This window comes from Dasypus novemcinctus, chromosome 30 (genome assembly GCF_030445035.2).
Source record: "Dasypus novemcinctus isolate mDasNov1 chromosome 30, mDasNov1.1.hap2, whole genome shotgun sequence".
NCBI classification, from domain to species: Eukaryota; Metazoa; Chordata; class Mammalia; order Cingulata; family Dasypodidae; genus Dasypus; species Dasypus novemcinctus.
Window position 1 is genome coordinate 17,274,626 of NC_080702.1, and position 26,550 is coordinate 17,301,175.

The 26,550-nt window shown below is 36.8% G+C and overlaps 1 non-coding gene across 1 annotated transcript; it reads right to left on the reverse strand.

Annotated features, from left to right (window-relative positions):
- Positions 1-5,284: 5,284 nt before the first annotated feature.
- Positions 5,285-5,389, reverse strand: LOC111764553 (U6 spliceosomal RNA). Its single transcript, XR_002797143.2, has one exon. It is a non-coding gene; the product is annotated as a U6 spliceosomal RNA (small nuclear RNA).
- Between the last annotated feature and the right edge of the window lie 21,161 nt (positions 5,390-26,550).

Genomic DNA, 26,550 nt, shown 5'->3' on the forward strand with positions numbered 1-26,550 from the left:
GAAGGCATTGCATTTACATGCTGAGTTTGGCTTCGAGACTGGCCACATTTGAGTAACACGGAGGCTGTCAGGAGGGAACTCGTAGGCACAGTGCTGCTCTAGGCCTTGTTCTTATTTCAGGTGTATAGGTTCACAAGCATAGTCATTAGTATCAGGGGCTCACTGTTGGACCCTCATTTCTTCCTGGTCCTTGCCGTTGCACCCGGGAGACTGCTGCTGCTCCCCTAGGGACCACAACAGAGCCCCCCCCCCCCCGGCCAGGAACCCAGTAACCTCCCAGCTGTTGCTTTTAATTGTTTCCACTATGAGTATATCCAAACATTTCCATGCACCCTGGACACATGCCCTGTATAACTCCCTGTCAACCATATGTTCCCTGTCAATAACATCCCATACCAGTATTCCTCCGCTGCCATTGTTGAACCACTCTGTGATCCAAAACTTCCTGAAAAGTGAAGCCCAATATAATGCCAGGTTCCCTTAATAGTAAAATGGAATATAGCGATGAGTTTAAAGGTTACATCTAGAGTACATATTGATTTGGAAAAATTCTACATCCTATCTTTTTCTTTTCTTTTTTCCTAATTATTGAGCTTCTCTTCACAAGAGCCATAGATCACAATAATTCATATATACAATATACAGTACTCCCACATATCCATTATAAAAGCTTTTCCCTTCAACAGCAATAATCTTTTAACTTATTCAAATCATATTTACTGAAACTGATGTACAGATATTGAGACAATAGCTTTCAAACAAGATAACATTTGTGTTTACATTGTGGATTATACTTTAGGCTATACAGTTTTTAAAATTTTTTAGTTACCTTATGTTTTACATTATGGTTTACATTATTAGTCTGTCGTCTCTTATATGTTTTTGGTGTAATATTACATGTTTTTTATCCATCCTTGTGTACTCTTGTGAAACACTTCTTTTGCCCTCACAGTTACTTTGGTTCCATCTATTCAATATCTATTTCCCCCTCCCCTCAGGGCCCACAGTGACAGTTAATCTACATTTCTTGAGGAACCATGTTCAGAGATACTTGCAACAGTGTTGAGGGCTTGACTTGCTCAACTGCCCTAATGCCCTGGGAGCCACCATTGCTCTTGAGAGATACAGTTCCCTCTATTTGATGCATTAGTCCTCCCCAGGTTGTGGGTCTACCTTCACTCTCATTATATGGGTCTCTACCCAGTGGTATAACCCACTCTGGCAAAATGAGCATTCAGAAATTCCCTAGGAGTCTGTCCTGCATCAGATTATCCCCTTTGAGTATCTTAAACAGGTAATTTCCTAATTATATTTTGAAAAGGTTTTCTCAGCATTATACTCTCAACCAACACCTGACTATCTCCTATGTTCATATGTTGCCCCACCCTCCCCCCAATTTCTTGGGCAATATTGCCCATCCCTAGCCCTCTTCAAACCGGCAAAGCCCCACACAAAGGTAACCCTATGTCCCCATTTTATCCCTTCCTTGTACACATACTTACCTCCAGCTTATCATAGATTCCACCCATGTAGATGTCAGCTTATATCTTTCTCTACCCCCCGATTTCCTGTAAGCCTATCTTCCAGTCTCTAGCTCTCTGAGGCAGCTTGCTTATTTCATATTATTGAGGTCAGGTAGTATTTGTCCTTCAATGCCTGGGTTGCTTCTCTCAACATAAGGTTCTCAAGATTCATCCATGTTATCACATGTGTTTGTAGTGTATTTGTTCTTAAAGCCGAGTAGTATTCCATTGTATGTATATACCACATTTTATTGATCCATTAATCTGTTGATGGGCATTTGGGTCGATTCCAACTTTTGGCGATAGTGAACAATGCTGCTATGAACATTGGTGTGCATATATCCGTTTGTGTCCCTGCCTTCGGTTCTGCTGGGTATATACCCAGTAGTGGAATTGCTGGGTCATACAGCAAATCTATGGTTAGTTTTTTGAGAAATTGCCAAACTATCCTCCAGAATGGTTGTATCCTTCTGCATTCCCACCAGCAGTGGATGAGTGTTCCCATTTCTTTACATCCTCTCCAGCATTTGTAGTCTTCTGTTTCTTTCATAGTTGCCAATCTTATGGGAGTAAGATGGTATCTCATTGGAGTTTTGATTTGCATTTCCCTGATAGCTAAAGATTTGGAGCATTTTTTCATGCGCTTTTTAGCCATTTGTATTTCTTCTTTGGAGAAGTGTCTGTTTAAATCTTTTTCCCATTTTTTAAATGGGTTGTTTATCTTTTTATTTTCAAGATATAGGAGTTCTTTATATATACAAGTTATAAGTCTCTTATTGGATATATGGTTGCCAAAAATTTTCTCCCATTGTGTAGGTTCCCTTTTTATTTTCTTGAAAAACTCCTTTGAGGTGCAGAAGGCTTTAATTTTGAGGAAGTCCCATTTATCTATTTGTTCTTTTGCTGCTCGTGCTTTTGGTGTGATGTTCATGAAGTCATTTCCTATTACCAGGTCTTGTAGATGTTTCCCTGCACTGCTTTCCAAGGTCTTTACGGTCTTGGCTCTTATATTTAGGTCTTTGATCCATCTTGAGTTGATCTTTGTATAAGGTGTGAGACGGTAATCCTCTTTCATTCTTCTACATATGGATATCCAGTTCCCAGGCACCATTTGTTGAATAGGCCATTCTCTCCCAGTTGAGAGGGTTTGGTGGCTTTATCGAATATTATATGGCTATATATATGAGGTTCTATATCAGAACTTTCAATTCGATTCCATTGGTCTGTGTGTCTCTCCTTATGCCAATACCATGCTGTTTTCACTACTGTAGCATTGTAGTATGTTTTGAAGTCAGGTAGTGTGAATCCTCCAATTTCGTTTTTCTTTTTCAATATGTTTTTGGCTATTCAGGGCCTCTTTCCTTTCCAAATAAATTCCGTAGTTAGTTTTTCTAGTTCCTTAAAGAAGGCTGTGTTGATTTTTATTGGGATTGCATTGAATGTGTAGATCAGTTTTGGTAGGATAGACATCTTAATAATGTTTAGTCTTCCTATCCATGAACAGGGAATATTCTTTGATTTCTTTGAACAGACTTGTATAGTTCTCGATGTATAAGTTTTTTATGTCTTTAGTTAAATTTATTCCTAAATACTTGATTTTTTTATTTCCTATTGTGAATGACATTTTTTTCTTGATTTCCTCCTGATCTGGCTCATTACTGGTGTAAAGAAATGCTACTGATTTTTGCACATTGATCTTATAACCTGCGACTTTACTAAACTCATTTATGAGTTCTAGAAGCTTGTTGTAGATCTCTCAGGGTTTTCTATGTATAGGATCATGTCATCTGCAAATAATGAAATTTTGACTTTTTCCTTTCCAATTTGAATGCCTTTTATTTCTGGTTCTTGCCTCAGTGCTCGAGCAAGTACTTCTAAGACAATGTTAAATAGAAGGGGAGAGAGTGGGCATCCTTGTCTTGTTCCTGCCTTTCGATGGAAGGATTTTAGTATTTCTTCATGTAAACGATGTTGGCTGTGGGTTTTTCATTTACACTCTTTATCATGTTCAAAAAATTTCCTTGTATTCTGATCTTTTAGAGTGTTTTTATCAAGAAAGGGTGCTGTATTTTGTTAAATGCTTTTTCTGCATCTATAGATATAATCATGTGATTTTTTTCCCTTCAATCTGTTTATATGGTGTATTACATTGATTTATTTTCTTATGCTGAACCGTCCTTGCATACCTGGAATGAATCCCACTTGGTCGTGGTGTATAATTCATTTACTGTGTTGTTGAATACAATTAGCAAGTGTTTTGTTAAGTATTTTTGCATCTAGGTTCATTAGAGAAATTGGTCTTTAATTTTCCTTTCTTGTGGTGTCTTTGTTTGGCTTTGGTACTAGGGTAATGTTGGCATCATAGAATGAGTTTGGCAATATTCCTTCTGTTTCAATTTTTTGGAAGAGTTTCAGCAGGATTGGTGTTAGTTCTTTCTGGAATGTTTTGTAGAATTCACCTCTGAAACCATCTGGCCCTGGGCTCTTCTTAGTTGGACGGTTTTTAATGACTGATTCTATCTCTTTACTTGTGATTGGTTTGTTGAGATCATCAATTTCTTCTTTTGTCAATATAGGCTGCTTATGTATTTCTAGGAATTTGTCCATTTCCTCTGAATTGTCATTTTTTTGGAATAAAATTTTTCAAAGTATCCTCTTATATAGTCTTTATTTCTGTGGGGTCAGTGGTGATATCTCCTTTCTCATTTCTTATTTTGTGTATTTGCATCTTCTCTCTTTTTTTCTTTGTCAGTCTTGCTAAAGGTTTGTCAATTTTATTGATCTTCTCAAAAAAACCAGCTCTTGGTCTTGTTTATCTTTTCAAGTGCTTTCTTATTTTCTGTCTCCTTAATTCTGCTCTTATCTTTGTTGTTTCCTTCCTTCTTCTTCCTGTGGGATTACTTTGTTGTTGTTTTTTCTAATTCCTCCAAATGTGCAGTTAGTTCTTCAATTTTTGCTCTTTCTTCTTTTTTGATATATGAATTTATGGCTATAAATTTCCCTCTCAGTACTGCTTTTGCTGCATCCCATAAATTTTGGTATGTTGTGTTATCCTTATCATTTGTTTCAATGTAGTCATTGATTTCTTTTGAGATTTCCTCTTTGACCCATTGTTTTTCTAAGAGTGTGTTGTTTAATTTCCATATCTTTGTGTGAAATCTGGGCCTCTGGCCCTTGCAGATTTCCATCTTCACTCCACTGTGATCAGAGATATTATTTTGTATGATTTTGATCTTTCTGAATTCATTAAGCCTTTCTTTGTGGCCTAGCATATGGTCTATCATGGAGAGTGATCCATGTGCACTTGAGAAAAATGTATATCCTGCTGTGTTTGGGTGTAATGATCTGTATATATCTATTAGATCCAGCTCCTCTAATATACTGTTCAAATATTTTGTTTCTTTAATAATTCTCTTTTGAGATATTCTGTCCAGGGCTGATAGTGGTGTATTAAAATCCCCCACTATAATTGTAGATGCATCTATTCTTTCACTTAGTTTTTCCAGCATTTGCCTCATGTATTTAGAGGCACCCTTGTTAGGAGCATAAATATTTATGATTGTTCATTCTTCTTGACAAATTGTCCCTTTCACTAAAATGTAGTATCCTTCTTTGTCTCTCAGAATTGTTTCACATTTAAAGTCTATTTTGTCTGATATTAATGTAGCTACTCCTGCCTTTTTTTTTTTTATGGTTATTGTTTGCTTGTAAGATTGTTTTCCAACCATTCACTTTCAGCCTCCATGAATCTCTGGGTTTAAAAAAATATGGAACACTTCACGAATTTTCTATCATCCTTGCCCAGGGGCCATGCAATCTTCTCTGTATCATTCCAATTTTAGTATATGTGCTGCCGAAGCGAGCACCTCAGGTTCATTTTAAAGAAATTTTGTTTTTATCTAACATATTTCAAAGAGTTCATCAGATAATTGTCAGTCTACTCTACTCTACAGTGTTAAACAGTTCTGTTGGTTCCAGTATTCAAAGAACTTGTAACAAAGCTTACCACATATTAAGTATCCATAATTTTTTTAACGAATAAGGTAATGAATTTCGAGCTCTTATAAGAGACTTATGGCCCAATAACAGTCTAAAAAGCTAGAAAATTCTAACTACCGCACTCTTGCCTAAAAATAGAGTGATGAGTGAGGTGATCCATAGGATGGACCATTAATCAATGAAAATGCATATGGTTTATTCTCAGAGGTATTTGTAGTTTACCAACCAAACATTTTATCATTTGAGCAAAAATGAATTTTCTTTTTGGGGTGCTTTGTAGAGTGTTCAGAGATGTTCCTTTGAGTGTCTTCATGGTACACCATTTCCTGACATAAAATATTTGCTCTCAAACTCTGTCAAACCTCTAGAGTTTCTATCAATGAGAGTAATTGTCCAGAGTGTTCCTCCAGAGGGCCAGAGAAAGAGCTGATGTGTAGTAGATGTTGTAATTTCATGCATCTCAAACACTTTTGTGCCTGTGATTCAGAAAGTCTGAATTCTGAAACTGTCTCCTTTCTCTGAACTTGTCAACACAACAACTTTCTTCATTTTCTAACCTAGGCTTCTTATCCAATTTCCAAACAATATTTCTGATCAATTATATCCTCTGTATCAGTGAATAAAACACTATTTATAAAGCTACAGAAGTCCCCGGTTTTTTTTTATTTGACAACCATTTCCATTACATCTTATAATACCTCATTAGTTTATAATTTTCTTAACATACAGATATATTTTATTTCAGAATCACTCTCCTATAAGATTTATTTTTTTCTTAAAATTATGTTTTATCTATATGATAATACATGTGCCTATCCTAACATCAAATTCTACATAAATAACCAAATTTTGTTTTAAGATTGGATATATAAACCCATCTATGTGGTAAATCCTAGGGTATGCTAGTTTTTCTTTTTCTTTTTTAACAGGGATAATGAAACAATAGTTGAGGTAAAATTGAATAATAAATAGAACTCAGTTAACATAAGAGAAGAAAGAAAAAGGAATAAGAAAAAATGAAACATAAAAAACAGCTAGCTGGCCGATAAACATTTAAAAAAAAATAGAAATGCTTTCTTTTTAAAGAAGCTTCAGATTACATAAGTGTTGCATTGAAAATATAAGGGAATTCCCATATAAATTATTCATCCCCCATCCCATACTTTCCCCATTAACAACATTTGTCATTAGTGTGGCTCATTTGTTACAATTGATGAACACATATTGAAACATTGCTACTAAGCATGTTCTATAGTTACATTATAGTTTACACTTTGCCTTGCATAATTTTATTGATTTTAACAAAATGTATAATGGCTTGTATCTGTCATTTCAATGTTATGTAGAGCAATTCCAATGTATCAAAATTGCCAATTTTATACCTATTTTTCCTCTCCCTCCCCTCAGAACTTCTGGTGACCACTGCCTATATATCAATATTCTTCTTTTGCAAGAAAAATGATAAGGTTATTTTAGTCTATACTTAAATTTCCCCCCATAATGTTTGTTCATTCCCCAATCCTGATGCTCCTGGGATGGTGATGCCCAGTATCCTTCTGATTGAGAGGAGTACTAGATCCAATGGGGAAGATGGATGGAATTGTCTTGCTTGCAGTTGTAGATACTCAGTATATTTGGATAGGTGGTGTCAATCATAATCCTTTTATTAGTTGTCCTGGAAGAGTCCAATGAACTGGAAAGTAGATGTTACAACTGTGATAAGATTCAGGTCTCAAATAGCACATGAAAAGATTGAAGATTTAAGTCACTGGGACATATATCCAATGAATATAATGTTAATTATGGGCTCAAACAAAAAAGGAAGACAAGGGAGACAGATTTTAATCCCAAAATATTAATAATTACTTTAAATGTGAATGGTCTGAACACATTTAAAAAAGATATTGTCAGTGTCGATTCAAAAGGAAGACACAATGAATGCTGTCTATAAGAAACTTACTTTAAATATTAAAATATGAATAAGTAAAAAATAAAATGGTTTTATTGCATGTAATATTTCCCCATTTTGGTATAGGTTCATTTATTTTTTAAATTTTATTATTATCTTTTTTTTAAAGGTACAAGGATCATAGAAACTGTTACATTAAAAAATATAAGAGTTTCCCAAATACGCCACTCCCCTAACCACCACTCCTACATTGACAACTTCTTTCATTAGTGTGGTACATTCATTGCATTTGCTGAGTACATTTTGGAGGATTTGTATACAGCATGGATTAAAATTTATGCTGTAATTTGCACTCTCCCAGTCCATTCAGTGGGTTATGGCAGAATATATAGTGTCCCGCGTCTGTCCCTGCAAAATCATTGAGAACAACTTCAAGTCCTGAAAATGCTCCAATATCACACTTCTTTTTCCATCTCCCTGCCTTCAGCTCCTCTTGTGGCCACTGTTTCTCCTCATTAATGATAAAATGTCATCCATTGCTATAGTAAAAATATTTTTTTAGTAGAATACCACTAAATCCACTCTAATTTATATTTTATTCCTCCATCCTGAAGACCCTGGAATGGTGATGTCCACTCCACCTCTAACAGCAGCTGCACACTCTCTCAGTTCCCTGGTGTGCTGGGTGACCATCTTTCCTTCCCCGTTAGGTGATCTGGGTAAGTTCAACAAACTTAAGAGTAGGTTCTGCAACTCTGCTGAGGCTCCATGCCCAGCTGGCACATTAATGGTCTAAAGGTTCAAGTCTCCTTAGCATACACCAATCCCAGCACCAACCACAGGTTCAGTAAATGTGACAGAAGAAGCATGCATAGAGGTCACATCCGAGTCCCATTCCATCACACTCAGGAGCACAAATTCCAAAATAGGGTCCAATCACAAGGCACTGAACTCAAGAGCCATCTGTCATGACTGTAAGATCTGGGTGTCTCCATAACCCTCAGGAGAACCATTACATGGTGTTGCATCTACTTTGACTGTCTCTGTGATTCTGCTGAGATGTGTATAAGCACATCCCTCTGATTATCTGCTGACTGATTTTGAACTCTCTTAGCCAGATAAACTCATTTGTCTTTACCATTTCCCCTTTTATTCAAGGTCTTTTTCTAGTTGCATCACCAGCTGGTGCTTGGTAGTAATTCCTCAGTGCCAGGGAGGCTCATCCCCAGGGAGTCATGTCCTACACTGGGGGGAAGGTAATGAATTTACATGCTGAGTTTGGCTTAGAGATTGGCCACATTTGAGCAACATGAAGGTTCTCAGGAGGTAACTCTTAGGCACCCTACAGCTCTAGGCCTAGTTGAAATTTTTAGCACACAGACTCATAAGCATAGTTATCAGTATCAAGGGCCCTTCAATGGACCATCCTTCTTCACTGGTCTTTGACCTTGTACTTATGGGATTGTTGCTGTTCCATTGAGGAATGTAACACTTTCCAAGAATGGGAACTCAACATTCCCTCAGTTGTCATGTGAAACTACCCCCTACGTCAATACCCAACAAGCATCTAAACATATCTATATACCCTATATGCATGTCCTGGGGAACTCCCTCCCACCCATGAATCCCCTATCAATGTCACTCCACATAAATTCTCCCCTGCCATAGTTGAACCCCTCTGTGATCCAAAACGTCTCAAAAATGAAGTTTAATATATTGCCAAATTCAATTAATGGTGGAAAATGAAATGGTGACATGCAAATGAGTTTTTATGTCAAAGAGATTTCAAAGTGACTTGAGAGGCTACTCCAAAAGTTACACTAATACATGTCTTAGAAGTATCTCATTGGCTGCCTAAGTAAGCACTGCCTCAAGCAACGAGGTTCCTGAGGGTTCTAGAGATATTTAGATAGTATAGGCAGAACAGACATGTTCAGGAATTTGGCACCCTGCCATTGGACCTTATTTTAGAATATATACTTCCCAATGTAACAGAGTTAGAGTCATTTTTGATTTCCCTAAACTTGGTTCTTTTGCCACCTTTATTTGACCCTATGTCTAGCAATAGTCTCATCAAATATATGTCCCAGAAACATAAAATTTCTATCTTTCATATGCTAGTTGAGCCCTGAATATCTGCAGAGTTGTAACACCTACCCTCAAGTTCAGAAGACTCACCAAGGACAGCTAACAAAAAGATGATGATGGAAATCACCAATCCCCAGAAATAGAGAGTATTTAGAATTGCAAGAAAGACAGTTCCATCCATCTGCCTCATGAGATGTAAGACTCCTTTCAATCAGAAACAAAATGGACATAATATCCCCAAAGCCTCAAGATTGTGGAATGGATAGGGCATCTGCCTACCACGTGAGAGCTCTGCCATTCAAAAGCCAGGCCTTCCTGACCCGTGTGGAGCTGGCCCATGTGCAGTGCTGATGTGCACAAGGAGTGCCGTGCCACACAGGGGTGTCCCTCATGTAGGGTAGCCCCATGCACAAGGACTGTGCCCCATAAGGAGAGGCGCCCAGCACGAAAGAAAGTACAGCCTGCCCAAGAATGGCACAGCACACATGGAGAGTTGACACAAAAAGATGATGCAACAAGATGATGCACTGATAAAGATAGAAGTAGTCACAGAAGAACACACAAAAAATGGATGCAGAAAGCAGACAGCTGGGGGGGGGGGAGGGAAGAGAAATAAATTTTAAAATAAGATTGTGGAATGAACAAACATAAGGCCTGAATACAAGTGTGGACTAAAGTAGACTTATTTTTATACTAGCAACGGAAGAACTTGTAAAATTTATATAAAGGCAGTGACTACCAGATGATCTGACGGGAGGGAGAGGGAAGAATAGGTGTAACATGGACATTTTTTGGACATTGGAATTGTCCTGCATAGCACTGCAATGACGGATACAGGCCAATGTATATTTTGTCAAAACCTTTATAAAGTTGTGTGACACAAAGAGTAAAGTACAATGTAAACTAAAAAGTAAAATTAAGTAATAATAACATTATACCATGCAAACCTTAAACAAAAGGAAACTAAAGTCTCTGGCCTATAGTGAAATTTCCAAAATCCTTTCCACAACTACTTTAGTGCCACCTATGTACTATATTTCTCTTTATATTTAAAGAAGTTTTCGATTGCACAACTATAAATGTTACATCAAAAATATAGGGGGATTCCCACGTACCTCACCCCTTTCTCCTCCCACACTTTTCCCAATTAACAACATCTTTAATTAGTGTAGTACATTTGTTATAATTGATGAACAAATATTGAAGCATTGCTACGAACCATGGTCAATAGTTTAACTATTGTTTACACTTCTCACCACACAATTTTATAGGTTTTATAAAAAATTTGTAGTGTATCTGTCACTGCAATATCATGCAGAACAATTTCAATGTCCCCAAAATGCCCTGTTTTATCCATTCTTCCCTCCCATCCCCTTGGAACACATGGCAACTACTAAGGTTTGATTTTCAAAAATAAGTTTAATAGTTAAATGCTTTAATATTGAGATCTTGACCTTTTAGTGTGTTTTATTTTTTATTAGGCACTGCCTATGTACTAGAAAGGTTCTTGCCCCTCAATTAAGTCATGCTGCCATTTTATCTAGTTCTTACATATAACAATCTCTATTTTTGTAAATAGGTTTTCAATTGTCCATAAGCACCTTAAGGGTAAGAAAATATATGCCTTATTTACTGTTGTATATATCTAAACCTACTCAAATTATATTTCACTTTATAACTAATTATATTTTTCCTTACACAGTGAAGTAAATAAGAAGAAAGGATTAGCCAAAGTTGAACATTGCTAAAGAAAGAGAATGATTCGTGGGAAAAACTGCAATGCTAAAAAGTTCAGAATATAATAAGGAACAGGTGAAATAAGAATAGAAAAAGGTATTAAGGGGAAAAAAAGACAGTAAAATGAAAGGTAGAAGTAAAAACATAGTAGTGGTCATAAACCCTATAATTTATACATAATGAACAAAATAACAATGAATCATTAGCTGATGGATGATATGGATTGAGAAATGATTACTGACCAAGCAGGTCTTGGTAAGTAAAACATTTGAATTTTTGCAGTGAAAGAGTAAGTTACTGGTGAAGGAACCAATTTTCTCTGCACAGTCCAAAAGAAACTCAGTATTCAAAAACTGTTTTCTGTTTTGGAAGGAAGGACTGAACTATCATACTGAAAACAGATTTTTACTATCTCAATAGGAAGCTAATGATTTCCTCAATCTTATCCTTCTCCTTGAACACAGAACTCCTGGGTCCAGGACATTTACCCTCTCTATCAAAATTCAGAGTGGCTTGCTAAAAAATTAATGAGTGTTACCATAGGAGATTATCTCTGCAATGTGACCTTTGGGTACAAAGCCTAATGGCTGTCACTCTGCCTAATGATTGAAAGAATTGCACTGGTCACATGTACAAAACATAAAGATCTAAGCCCCATTTTTTCTTCAGTTTTCATAATAAAGAGACAAAATCTACCAGAAAATGAAATCCATTTTAACAAGAAATAAATCCTGATTTACAAACTGAAAAAAAATAATCCTGAGGAACAAAATGAATACATAACAGGAAACAAGTAAAATACTACTCAAGTGTAAAATAATCACTCACTTAATATTCTCAACGTTATGACAATATTGAATTTAACCCAAAAAAGAATAGCTGGACACCAGGAAGATGTATCCAGAAAAGAAGAAAGAGATCCTCAATGGGAAATTAAGATTTGTAAAATAGATAGGTAGATAGATAGATAGATGATAGATAGATAGATGATAGATGAAACATTTAGAATATATCATCAAGCAAGTATTATAGAGAGTTCCACCACCATCAACATCAATAAAAGACAAGATAATAGAAGGAAAAGTTAGACCTAGAACAAACAACCCAAGAGGGCAATAGTGTGAAAAATAGAATTTTTAGAAATTGTAAGAAAATTTTAACAATAAAAGACACATGGTTATTTCAAATACAATGCTGGAGAATTTCCCAAACTAAAGAGACAACCTCCATGTGGTCTGGACCAGATAAGTGTGGAACAAAGTAAATGAGGAAAGTATATATACTGGGAAGCTGTAGCAGTTTGATATTATTGATGAATTCCAAAAAGAAATATTGGATTATGTTTGTAAGCTGGTCTTTTCCTCTAGGTATATTAGATTATATTGGATTCAGAAGTTTACTTAAGTAATTACGTAAATGTCTTGTGCCAGTAGTGTTTGAGTCCACACCCTTTGCTGTGTCGGGACTCACAGATAAAAGGCATGGCAAAGGACAGAGCTGAGGGTTTTTGATGTTGGAGTTTGATGCTGAAGTCTTAAGCTGGAACCCCAGGAAGCAAGCACACAGAGAAAAGAGAAACAAGCTCCAGGAAGGGAGGAACCCAGGAAGCCTGAACCCTCACAGACATTGGCAGACATCTTGCTACAGTATGTGGAAATAGATTTTGGTAAGAGAAGTAACTTACGCTTTATGGCCTGGTATCTGTAAGCTCCTACCCCAAATAAATACCTTTCATAAAAACAAACCAATTTCTGGTACTTTCATCAGCACCTCTTTGGCTAACTAATACAGAAGCATAATTTTAATTTCAAATGTCTAAAATAATAAGATCATCCTAAAATTTCTCGAAAGAGTGAACTAATTTAAATGGCCAGAAATGTTTTAAGGACATTGAATGTTAAAATAAAATGTCTCAAGAATGTTAAAATCTAGAGGAAGAAATGTATTGAAACATAGGAGTATATAACTAGACAAACTGTCATTCACAATCAAATGTAGAATAACAAATTTAATATATGCTAGGTTACAAGGCTTCTTCTTACATACACTTTCATAGAAATCATTTTCCAGCAAAACGAAGAGGAACAAAACAAGCAGAAACCAAGAAATTCAGAAACAGTAGATTTATTAATACATGTGCAAAGCTGTAGAGGTGTTTCACTACCATATCAATGAAAACATGCTGAGAGATCAACTGCTTTGATGGAAAACATCTATAGTATATTTAATGCGATTGAGAGTATTACAAGATGTAAAAGAATGATGATGGACAACACCCATCCTCCAAAATAGAGTATCTATAAATGAAAGCAACACAGTTCTATCCATCTGTCCCATAGGATCTAAACCTCCACTCAATCAAAAGCAGAGTAGGCATGACCATCCCCAAAACCTCAAGATTGAGGAATGAACAAATGTAAGGGGGTAATGCAGCTATGGACTAAAATCACTTATTATAGTAATTGAGTAACTCATTTAATATAAAGTTGGTGGATACCAGAGGTTCTGAGGGGAGGGAGAGGGAATAATAGGAGTAACATGGGGCATTTTGGGGATATTGGAATTGCTCTGAATGAGCTGACTAAGATGGATACAGTCCATTACACATTTGTAAAAACCTATAAAATTGTGAAGTACAAAGTGCAAAATATAATGTAAGCTATTGGCCATGATTAGTAGCAATGCTTCAATATGTGTTCAACAATTGTAACTAAGGAGCACACTAATGAAAGATGTTATTAATGGAGAAATGTGTGGGAGGGCAGGGAGAGATGTATATGGGAATCCCTCTGTATTTTTGGTGTACCATTTACGTAATAAAAATCTTCCTTAATAATAAAATAAAATAAAATGATAAAATAAAAAATAATTTCAGGATATATGTTAAAATATAGAAAAGAAGGTGCTCTTTCATAATCTGTGGCAAATATTCCACAACAGTATTCAGGTCAGTGGGGTGGTGGTTTATGGAAATCTGCATATTATGCATAATTGTTTTTTAAGCTGGTAATACACAAATAAGAAATGAGGAAAGGAATATCTTCCCCAGAAATAAAGAATATTATAAGAGGATACTTCAAAAATCTTTATGCCAACAAGAAGATAAATTTAGAGGGAATGGACAAATTTCTAGAAACACATAAGCAGTCTACAATGATGAAAAAAGAAATTGATGATCTCCACAAACCCACAAACCAATTACAAGTAAAGAGATAGAATCAGTCTTTTAAAACTACCCAACTAAGAAGAGCCCATGGCCAGACTGCTTCACAGGTGAATTCTACCAAACACTCCGGAAAGAACTAACACCAATCTTGCTTAAGCTCTTCAAAAATTTGAAATAGAAGGAAGATTGCCTAACTGATTGTATGATGCCAACATTACACTAATACCAAAGCCAAAAAAAGACATCACGAAAAAGGATTATTACACTCCAATCTCTCTAATGAACTTAGATGGTAAAATCCTCAGTGAAATACTTGCTAATTGTACTCAACAACACATCAAATGAATTATATACCATGACCAACTGGGTTTCAAACCCTGGTAGGCAAGAATTGTTTAACATAAGAAAATGAATCAATGCAATACTCCACATAGAGCAGATAGAAAGAAAAATCACAGGATCATATCTATAGATGCAGAAAAAGCTTTAAAAAATACAGTACACTTTCCTGTTAAAAACACTGTAATAGATGGTAATAGAAGGAAACTTTCTGAATATGATGAAGTGTATATATGAAGAACCCACAGCTAACATCATATACAATGGTGAAATCCTAAAGTCTTTCCCTCTATAATCAAGAACAACACAAGAATGCCCACTATCACTGTTCCTATTTAAAATTGTGTTAGAAGTACTTGCTTAAGCACTGAGACAAGAAACAGATATAAAGCAAAGCCAAACTGGAAAGGAAGAAGTCAAAATTTCACTATTTTCAGACGAGATGATCCTACACTTAGAAAGCCCTGAGAAATCTACAACAAAGCTTCTAGAACTCATAAATGACTTCAGTAAACTCACACATTATAAGATGAATGAGCAAAAATCTGTAGCATTTCTGTACACCAATAATGGGCAATCTGAGGAGAAAATCAAGAAAATACCATTTAAAATAGTAAATAAAAAATCAAATACAAAGGATAAAATTTAACTAAAGTTCTAAAAAGACTTATACACAGGAATCTACACAACACTGGTAAAAGAAATGAAAGAAAAATTTAAAAAATGGAAGAATATTCCCTGTTCATGGATTGGAAGACTAAATATCATTAAGATGTCTCTCCTTTTCCCGTTTTTCTATACTTTTAATTGTGAAGCCTAGTTTTCCCATTTGTCCTAAGCTGATAATGTCTCTTAGGGATAGAAAAATTTCTGCATAGAAATATATACATTTGCATATATAAAATATGTCAATATTGAGGTCAGTCATTTGTACAACCATTATTAATGAATGTCTATCAGTCACTGGATTAATTTATTACATGATTTATTGCCCTTTATAATTGGTTATAGTATATTTTTGATTTTCCAGAATTTGCCCTATTCAAGTTTGAATGTAGAGCCTATGTTTAAACTCTACTTCTCTTTCCACAATGCTCTTACTCCTTTGGAAACAATCCACCTTAATAAAAATTTGCCAAATGCAAAAAAAAAGAAAAAAAGTTTATCCTACCCAAACTGATCTGCATATTCAATGCAACCCCAATAAAAATCACTTTGAAATTTATTTGGAAGGGAAAGAGGCCTTGAATAGCTGAAGACATTTTGAAAAATAAAAATGAAATTGGAAGAATCACACTGCCTGTCTTTAAAACATACTATAAAACTATAGTGGTCAAAACTGCATGGTATTGGTACAAGGATAGACATACTGACAAATGGAACTGCATTGAGAGTTCTGATATAAATCCTTGCATATACAGTGATCTGATATTCAACAATATCATCTCACACCTTATATAAAAATCAACTCAAGAAGTATTAAATACCTAAGTATAAGTATAAGTATATAGTACCTTCTAATAGGAAATGGCTCCATGAACGTCACTCTCAAAGCATAAACAGCAAAAGAAAAAAGATAAGTGGGACCTCCTCAAAATTAAAACTTTTGCACCTCAAAGGAGATTATCAAGAAATTGAAAAGTTAGTCTATTCAATAGGATAAAACAATTGGTAACCATGTATCTGATAGGAGCCTAATATCCAGCACATATAAAGAAATCCTCTATCTTTAAAATAAAAAGACAACCCATTTTAAAAATGAGCAAGGTATTTGTACAGATGTTTTTCCAAAGTAGAAATACAAATGGTTAAAAAGCACTTAAGGATGCTATTAGGGAAATGCAAATCAAAACTACAATGAGATACTATCTTTCACCATTAGACTGGTGACTATTAAAAAAAAACCTGATGGCTACAAGTTGTAGAGGATGTGGAGGAATGGGGACCCTCATCCATAGCTGGTGGGAATGTAGAAGGAACTAGCCATTGCAGAGGACAATTTGGCTGTACCTCAAAAAACTAGTTATAAATTTGCCATATGACCCAGCAATTCCACTAGTGGGTAAATACCAAGAAGAACTGAAAACAAGGGCATAAACAAATATATATTCACACCAATGTTCATAGAGGCATTATTCACAATTCCCAAATGTTGGAATCAATCCAAATGCCCATCAACAGATGAATGGATAAACAAAATTTGGTACATACATACAATGGAATTCTACTCAGTTATAAGAAGGAATACAGTACTAACACAAGGGATAACATGGATGAATTTTGAGGACCATATGTTGAATGAAGTAAGCCAGGCATGGAAGGAGAAATACTACATGACCTCTCTGATATGAATTAACCAAATCAAGTTGCTTCAGAGAGCTAGAGACTTGAATTTAGGCTTCAAGAAATGGGGGGGGGGGGGTGGGGGTGGAGAGGAAGCTTGTGAATCAATGCTCACAGGGACTAAGTCTATGATGAAGTGGAGGTAAGCAGTTTTGCAGTAAAGGGATGAGATGGGGATATAGGCATATTATTGGGCTGGGATGTGTATGCTTCCAGGGTTTAGGGTTGGGAGGATGGTTCTGAAGGTCCATGAAATTGGGGGGAAGTTCAGGGGGAGCTAGTGAACACAGAAGTTTGTCAGGTACAGGGATGACACTATGATGTTTCGAAAACTATTTCAAAAATATAATATGGAAGAGTTACTGCTTTAAGGTGTTTGGTTAGGGCATCTGGCACAGGGTGCACCTGGGACAGTCTTCTAGGAAGTGTGTGAGGGTTCATCTCATCATAGTGTTTTATATCAGTGGGTAGAGACTTATACAATGATTGGGAAGGTGTTGTACCCCATCCTGGGGAGGCCTGGTATTCTCAAACAGAGGGCAGCTATCTCAAGAGCATGCATGGTTCCCAATGGGGGTGCCAGACTAGTGTGTCGAGCTCTCTGCATTTTTGTAAGTATCTATGATTCTTGTCCTTCACTGAGTGAAGCTTGTTAACACTGTGGGTCCTCAGGGGAGAGCGAGAGACAATAGAATAGATGGAAGAGGTGTACCTGAGAGACAATGGAAGGGTCCTGCACAATTGTGCAATGATTGATACAGGCCATGTTAAATTTCATCAAAAATGTATAAAAGTGTATAGTCCAAAATGTAAACCACAATGTAAACCATAATGTAAAAATGGTTAGTAGCTATGTTTCAATATTTGTGCATCAGTTGTAATAATTGTGTCATCCACATGTTAAAAGATCATTGCTGAGGAAGCAGGAAAAGTGGGAGGATGTTGGATATATAGGAATCTCCTATACTGCACATGTGACATCACTGTGACCGAAATCTTTTTTGAAGACAGAATAAATAAAAGAACATTGTATGCCCCTGTGGATGAAGTGGAAGAAATTGCCTTGCCACTGTACATACAGGAAAATACCTACTATAGTGATGAAATGCAAAATGTCAAAAAAACTTTTATGGTATTTTTCATTTTTTAATACCCCAATTTATTTTTTATTTTATTATAGTTTTTTTCTAAATTATTATGTATTTTATTTCTAATTTCTAAACCTATCATTACTGTTTCATTTTCCTATTAATTTAATTTGGCAATATATTAGACTTCATTTTTAAAGAAGTTATGGATCAAAGGGGTTCAATTATGGCAGGGCAGAAGCATTGGTGTGTGGTGTCATTGAAGGGGGCTGCATGCATGGGAGGGATTTTGCCAGGGCATGCATATACAGTATATTGATAGGTTCAGATGTTTGTTTGGTATTGACACAGAGGGTAGGGTTTCACACAACTGAGGGAGTGCTGAGTTCCAATCCTGTGGAGCTCTGTTGCATTCCCCAAAGGAACTGCAACAATTCCCCAAGTGCAAGGGCAAAGACAAGTGAAGATGGCTGGTCCAAAGATGGGCCCTGATACTGATGACTATGCTAATAAGACTGCATGCTTGAAATTTCAACTTTGCCTAGAGCTGCCTAAGAGTTACCTCCTGAGAACCTCCCTGTTGCTCAAATGTGGCCATTCTCTAAGCAAAACTCAGCATATAAATGCATTACCTTCCTCCCACCATGGGGCATGACTCCTGGTGATGCGCTTCCCTAGCACTGAGGGATTACTACCAAGCACCAGTTGTTGATGTAACTTGAAAATGACCTTGAATAAAAGGGAGAAATGGTAAAGACAAATGAGTTTATATGACTAAGAGACTTCAAAGAGAGACAGGAGGTCATAGTTGTTGCACTTATACACATCTTAGCAGGACCTCAGAGACAGCCAAAGTAGATACAACCTCAGGTAGTGGTGCTCCGGAAGGCTATGAAGACACCTAGCTCCTATGGCCATGGCAGATGGCTTTGTTGTTCAGTGCCTTACCAATGGGTTCTGCTTTGAAATTTGTGCTCCTGAGTGTGATGGTCTTAAACTCAGATGTGACTTCTCTCCACATGCACAGATTTACTGAATCTGTGGTTTGTGCTGGGGTTGGAGTATGCCCAGGAGATTTGAATCTCTGGACTGTCCATATGCCAGCTGGGTCCTGAGCCTTGGGAAAGCTACAACACCTACTCTCCAGTTCCTTGGACTTACACAGGTCAGCTAACAAGGAAGTGATGATGTTCAACCTTCACACCAAGGAACAGAGTCTACACTTGCAAGTAGGAGAATCCCATCCATCAGCCATGTGGGATCTAAGGCCCCTCTCAGTTTAGAGGTGGAGTGGGCATTGTCATCCCAAGGTCCTCAGGATAGAAGAATAAAATGTGGATTTGAGTGGACTTACTGGTAATTTACTGTAGAATTATTTGACTCTAGCAATGGAAGATATTATATCATCAATGTGGATATAGTGGCCATGGCAGTTGCTGAAGGCAGGGAGAGGGAAAAAGAGGTGTGATACTGGGGCATTTTTGGGACTTGGAGTTGTCCTGAATGATATTGCAGGGACTGATGCAAGATATTATATATCCTGCCATAACCCACTAAATGGACTGGGAGAGAGTGTAAACTAAAATGTAAACTAAAATTCTTGTGGTGCAGCAGTGCTCCAAAATATATTCATCAAGTTTTGGATCACAGAGAGGTTCAACAATGGCAAGGGAGGGATACTGGTGTGGGGTGTTATTGACAGGGGACACATGGTTGACAGGGAGTAATACAAGGCATATATCCAGGGTACATAAAAATGTTTGGATATTTTCATAGTGATTACAATTAAAAACAACAACTGAGGGAGTGATGAATTCCTAGCCAGGGGAGCTCTATCACAGTCCCTAAAGGAACAGCAACAATCCCCCAAGTGCAATGGCAAAGACCAAAAAAGAAGGAAGGTCCAACAATGAGCCTTTGATACTAATGACTATGCTTGTGAGCCTGTGCACCTGAAGTAAGAACAAGGCCAGAGCTGCAGGGTGCCTAGGAGTTGCCTCCTGAGAGCCTCCATGTTGCTCAAATGTGGCCAGTCTCGAAGCCAAACTCAGCATGTAAATGCATTGCCTTCCCCCCAGTGTGGGACATGACTCCTGGGGATGAGCCTTCCTGGTGCTGAGGGATTACTACCAAGTACCATCTGATGGTGTAACTAGAAAATGACCTTGAACAAAAGGGTCAACTCAGACCAGCAGAATATCTGAGTCTACATATAATACCCAGAGTTGAAAATGCTTTTTGACCTGAATAAAGGGGGGAAATGGAAAGGACAAATGAGTTTATATGGCTATGAGTCTCCAAAAAGAGCCGGGAGGTTCTCCGCAGAGTTCAGAGACAGATAAAATAGATACAACCTCAGCTATTGGTTCTTCTGAGGGCTACAGAGACCCACAGGTTCTATAATCATGGCAGATGGAGTTCAGTGCCATGTCAGTTGGCCCTCTTTTGGAGTTTGCATTTCTATGTGATGGAGCTGGACTCAGATGTGGTTTTTGTTCACAAGCCACTCCTGTTAATTTTACTGGAACCGTAGTTGGTGCTGGTGTTTAATAAGTATACCCAAGGGGACCTGAATCTCTGGACTGACCATGTGATAGCCAGGCCCTGAGCCTCAACAGACTTGCAACTCCTACACTCTGGTTTATTGGACTTACCCCACTGAGCTAACATGTATGTGAAGAAGGTCAACCACCACACCAGGGAGCCAAGAGTGCCTACAACTGAAAGCAGGAGAAATGCATCCAGCATCCATGTGGAATCTAAGCCCCCTCTTGATACAGATGTGGAGTGGATACAACCATTCCAGGGTCCACAGGATGGAGGAATAGAGTATGGATTAGAGTGGACTTACTGATATTTTATTCATGAACTATTGTCATTTAGTAATCAAAGAAAATGTGGCATTGGTGTGGAGAAAGTGGTCATGGTGGCTGCTAGGGGTAGGGAGTGGAGGAAGAGATGTGATGTGGGGGCGTTTTCGGGACTTGGAGTTGTCCTGGATGGTGCTGCAGGGACAGTTACTGGACATTGTATGTCCTCCCATGGCCCACTGGGTGGACTGTGGGAGAGTGTGGGCTATGGTGTGGACCATTGACCATGAGGTGCAATGGTGCTCAGAGATGTATTCACCAAGTGCAATGAATGTTTCATGATGATGGAGGAGGTTGGTGTTATGGGGGGAGGAGTGGGGTGAGGGGGTTGGGGGTGTATGGGAACTTCATATTTTTTGAATGTAACATTAAAAAAATAAAGACAAATGTATACGTATATTCATCAAACACAATAAATGTGCCACACTGATGAAAGAGGTTGTCGATGTGGGAGGAGTGTGTAGTGTGGGGAGTTGGGTATATAGGAACCTCTTGTATTTTTAATGTTATATTTGTGAGATCTATGTATTTTTATTAAAAAATCAAATATAAAGAGAAAAATAGAAACCTTCCTGGCTTCCCACAAAAGATATATAATGATCCCAGTGATCTACTTGGTTGTCATGAAACCATTCATTGCTGGGAGAACCTAGAGCCACACACTGAATTACAGCTCATTCAACTTCAGGGCTTTGCAAATGGATCAATTAGTTCATATTATGAATTTAGGAATGAGGAAGAACTCATCATAGAAAGAGACTTTCTTTCTGTCCTTGGCAATCAACTGACAATTACTTGTCACCAATTGCTAGGAAACATTATTCTAAATTTATTTCTATAAATATATATTTATATAATAATCAGCCTGTTACTTTATTTGAGTGAGATATTCTATTTATTTGTTTGCCTAGCTTTATAAAGGAAAAATGATATCAGACCTGATCTTCAATCCAGAATAGGCAGTGGCTGTCCCCAGATATTTACTGCAAGAGCAGGTGATGAAAGAAAACATCAAGGTAAGTGCTTTCCAATAGCTGCATCGTAACAGAGGTTGCAAAGATGAAGAAGAAAAGCTGTGAGTTTTGCATTGTGTCTGACTGCCCACTCATGGGATATCTAGAATAGGAAAGAACCATAGGTTTAAAGTGTGCCACAGAGGCAATATACACAGGTTAGCCTAAGGGACACTGCTCTTTCAGGTCATGCCTTCCATAGCATCCCAAGTTGTGCACATAACCTGCAGGGAAGCAGAGTTAAATGCCAAGTGGAGACTCAGAGTAAAGAGAAAGAGACTTTTCTCATAAGTGATAAGTGAGGCTTAAACCCCTCCTTAGGGTCAACACATTTTAAAATAAACTTTTGTAAATAGAAAAAAAATGTATTCCTAATATATGATTCTGTGATAGAAAATATTTAAGTAATCAGAGCAACTAAAAAAAATATATATATATATATAAATCACAGTATTACCAATATGAGAAAGATATGTGGAAAAGAGGGAATTGAATGTGGAATCTGAGCCTCCTCTTGACATAGAGGTGCAATGGACACAACCAATCCAATATCCATATAGAAGAGGTGGCATTGGATTGGGAAAAGTAGACATGGTGGCTGATGGGTATAGGGAAAGGCAGGAAGAGATGAGAGGTGGAGGTGTCTTTGGGACATGGAGCTGCCCTGGATGGTGCTTCAGGGGCAATCACCGGACATTGTAAATCCTCACAGGGCCCACTGGATGGAATGGGGGAGAGTATGGGCCATGATGTGGACCATTGACCATGAGGTGCAGAGGTGCCCAAAGATGTACTTACCAAATGCAATGGATGTGGCATGATGATGGGAATGAGTGTTGCTGGCGGGGGGAGTGGTGGGGTAGGGGGGTGGGGTTGAATGGGACCTCATATATATACTTTTAATGTAATATTATTACAAAGACAATAAAAAAAAGAAATCAAATTAATATCCATCATCATTTTAAATTAGTAGATTGTATGTAAAATGATACTTTGAAATGGCGGTATAAAATATTCAGAGAAATGGATAAAATTAGAGAAATCAGCTCAGTGCTGTGTGCTCTGATTAAGGAGTTGAATTATGGATGAACAGGTACTTCCAATTTTTTAAAAGATACATCATTTATCTTTATTTTATGTTTAATTTTAGCAACTGTATTGAGGTATAATTTATATGCCATATAATTCACATTTTAATTGTTTAACTTACAGTTTAGTAAATATACTGAGGTGTGTAACCATCACCATAATCCAGGGTTAGAATATGTTTTTCATGGAATAATTTCCTTTTCATACTCATTTATAATAACCCTCATCCCCACACCCAGCCCCAGGCAACCTTTAATCTCTATTTTGTCTATATAGGTTTCTATTTTATGAATATTTTATATTCCATTTATATTACAGGTCTTTAAATAATGATAATGCGATTTTTAATAAATTAATTATTGAAACTGTGATACAAAAAATTCTTGCACCTCTTCCACATCTGTATTATCTAAAAGTGACATCAAAAATAAATTTTTATTGCTATTGATAATTAAGTCAAACATGGTGTTCATTTGAGTTCTGTCACCCAGAATTTTATGAATTCTTCTTAGTGAATTGTCTTCAGTCCTAAAATTCGAGATTTTTCCAGATTGTTGCTCTCCACTCAACTTATTCATTACACATCTAATTTCTGTGATCAATAAATATTTATTTCATTAAAAATACAATCTTTCTCTTCATGGATTATGTCTTTGTCTGTATGATATGAGAGTATTCCAACGCCTGGAAATATTCCTTTATTCCTAAAAAGTCATTCTTTCATTTTCATTTTTTAAATTGAAAATGTATTGGGGCATGTTATACAGTAGCATTCTGATACTACATGTCTTGGGTTAAATTCACGTATCTTCTTGACTAGTTTATGGTGTCCAGGTGTTTGGTCAAACAACTACTGGCCTGATTGTTACTACTAGTGTATTTCATAGTTAGATTTAAATCATTAGTCAGCTGATTGCATCAATCGCTTATGACATTCCAATTAACACTTACCTTCAGGACTGACTGGATTTTGATAGGGCTGAATTAATACACATCAATGATAGCATTTCTTTTCCTCTTCCTTTTATTATCATATGTGTATATATTTTTTCTCATTTATTAATGACTTGCCAACAATTTGTTCATTTTCAAAATTATTCTCTACAGAATTTTTTTCTTTAGAGTTACCTGTATATTTTTTAAAAACTTGAAATATCAACCATTTCTTTTCATTTCTTCTTGTGCATTAATAAAAGCAAAAATAGATACACAAATTAAGTTAGGTGATAATTTCTTAAAAATATATAATTCCAATTATACCTGAGAATGTTTCCATTTATGAAGCTATTGAATTTTGTCTATTTCTTCTTTTAATCAGTTACAATTTTTGTTGCATTATGATCATGAAATATAAATTGCATAATGAGTAAGTTTGCATTTAAGTAAGTGACCTATGTGATTTTTCAAGTAGGATCCTTTCATCTGAGGCAATATAAAGTACAACAAAAGGTAGCTTACTAGGAGGATTGCATCCAGCATCCATGTGGAAACTAAGCTCCCTCTTGAAATAGATGTGGAGTGGACACAACCAATCCAAGGTCCACAGGACGGAGGAATAGAATATGGATTAGAGTGGACTTACTGGTATTCTATTCATGAACTATTGTGATTAGTAATCAAAGAAAATGTGGCATTGGTGTGGAGAAAGTGTCCATGGTGGCTGCTGGGTGTGGGGAATGGGAGGAAGAGATGAGATGTGGAGGCATTTTTGGGACTTGGAGTTGTCCTGGGTGAAGCTGCTGGGACAATTACTGGACATTGTAGGTCCTCCCATGGCCCACTGGATGGAACGTGGGAGAGTGTGGGCTATGATGTGGACCATTGACCGTGGGGTGCAGCGAAGCTCAAAGATGTATTCACCAAATGCAATGAATGTGTCATGATGATGGAGGAGAATATTGCTATGGGGGGAGCAGTGAGGTGAGGGGGGTGGGGAGTAAATGGGGACCTCATATTTTTTTAATGTAATGTTAAAAAAAATGAATAAAGACAAAAGATGAGATTAAAAAAAAAAAGGTAGCTTACTTATAGGACATTTACTGACCCATATAAACAGAGCTCCCAAAGTAGATAGGATTCAATTTGACTCAGTCCTGTGGGTAAGACTCAATTTCTCTATAATTCCCCTGGTTCTGTCTTCTACCTTGCACCAGCTCTATTTTCAAGCTGATGAGAAGTTGCTCCTCCAAATTATCGCTAACTTCCATTCTTGTCCCACTCCTCCAACTCTTTTCTTCACCCAGAAACCAGAGCAAGTTTTTCAGAACTTGTCAGATCCATGTCAATTTTCCTCTCACATCTTCCAAATTAGCTTCCTAAGTTACTCAACATACAACTCAAGGAGGCAAAGTGCTCAAAATGACCCAAAGGACTTTTCTGTTTCATCTCCTGCCACTACTCATTTACTCTCAGGAAACAAACTGGAGCCTTAAGGTTCCCAAGCCTTGCAACTGCGGAATTGGCACCTAACCCATTCTGTCCTTCTTGGGGTCCACATGAGACACTCTCTACTTTCTTGAGGACCCTACTTGCCATAACATTACCACAAATTCTTCCCTGGAAGTGTAATGAGAAATGCCGTTATAAGTTTCTGTTTGTTTAATTGGATGTATAGCAATTTATTATGTATCTATTTGTTGTCAGTTTCCCTTTAATCGAACTTAAGCCTCTGAAAACGACACATTATTTTGTTCACTTGAATGTTTCTAAAACCCAAAACAATAAATGGTATATGTAATAAAATGAATAAGCATTTATTGAATACATTAGCGTAGCATTTGTGGGTCTCATCTCGCATATAACAACAACATGAAAGGAAGAGAATTATTTCTGGGAGCCATCTCAGTCAGAAGGGCACTATTTCCCTCCTTCTGCTTTCTTTTCTTCTTGTTCTTCCTCCCTCCCCCTCTCCCTCTCTCTATGCTTTGGTTGTGTAGGTTTTTAAAAATATCCCCAGCAACTTGACCTAGTTTACATTTCGTTTTATTTGCTCCATTTGAAAGGCAATCTTTGACAAGGAAGGATGTGATTACCTAAGACAAGTTAGGCAAGAACTTGTGATCGGAGTTTCAGTTTCTTTTTATCTGAGGTAGTGAGTGGGAGGGGTGAAATCTTGAGCAAATTGAAAATATTTTAGGAGGAAGAAAAGTAGAATGAATGTTGGATATTAAAAAGCTATTTAGCCCAATTAAGTATCAATTTTATGTTAATATTAAGCAGCAATGAAAATAATATCCAATAAAGAATTTCAGACATTGTACTTTTTCTCTTTGATTTTGCAAATGACCAATTTTTGCGACTGAGATAATAGGATAGTTTATATTGTTCTTAACAACACTAGTTTCCTTTAGTAACAATGCTAAATTTATTGAATAGTACTGTGCATG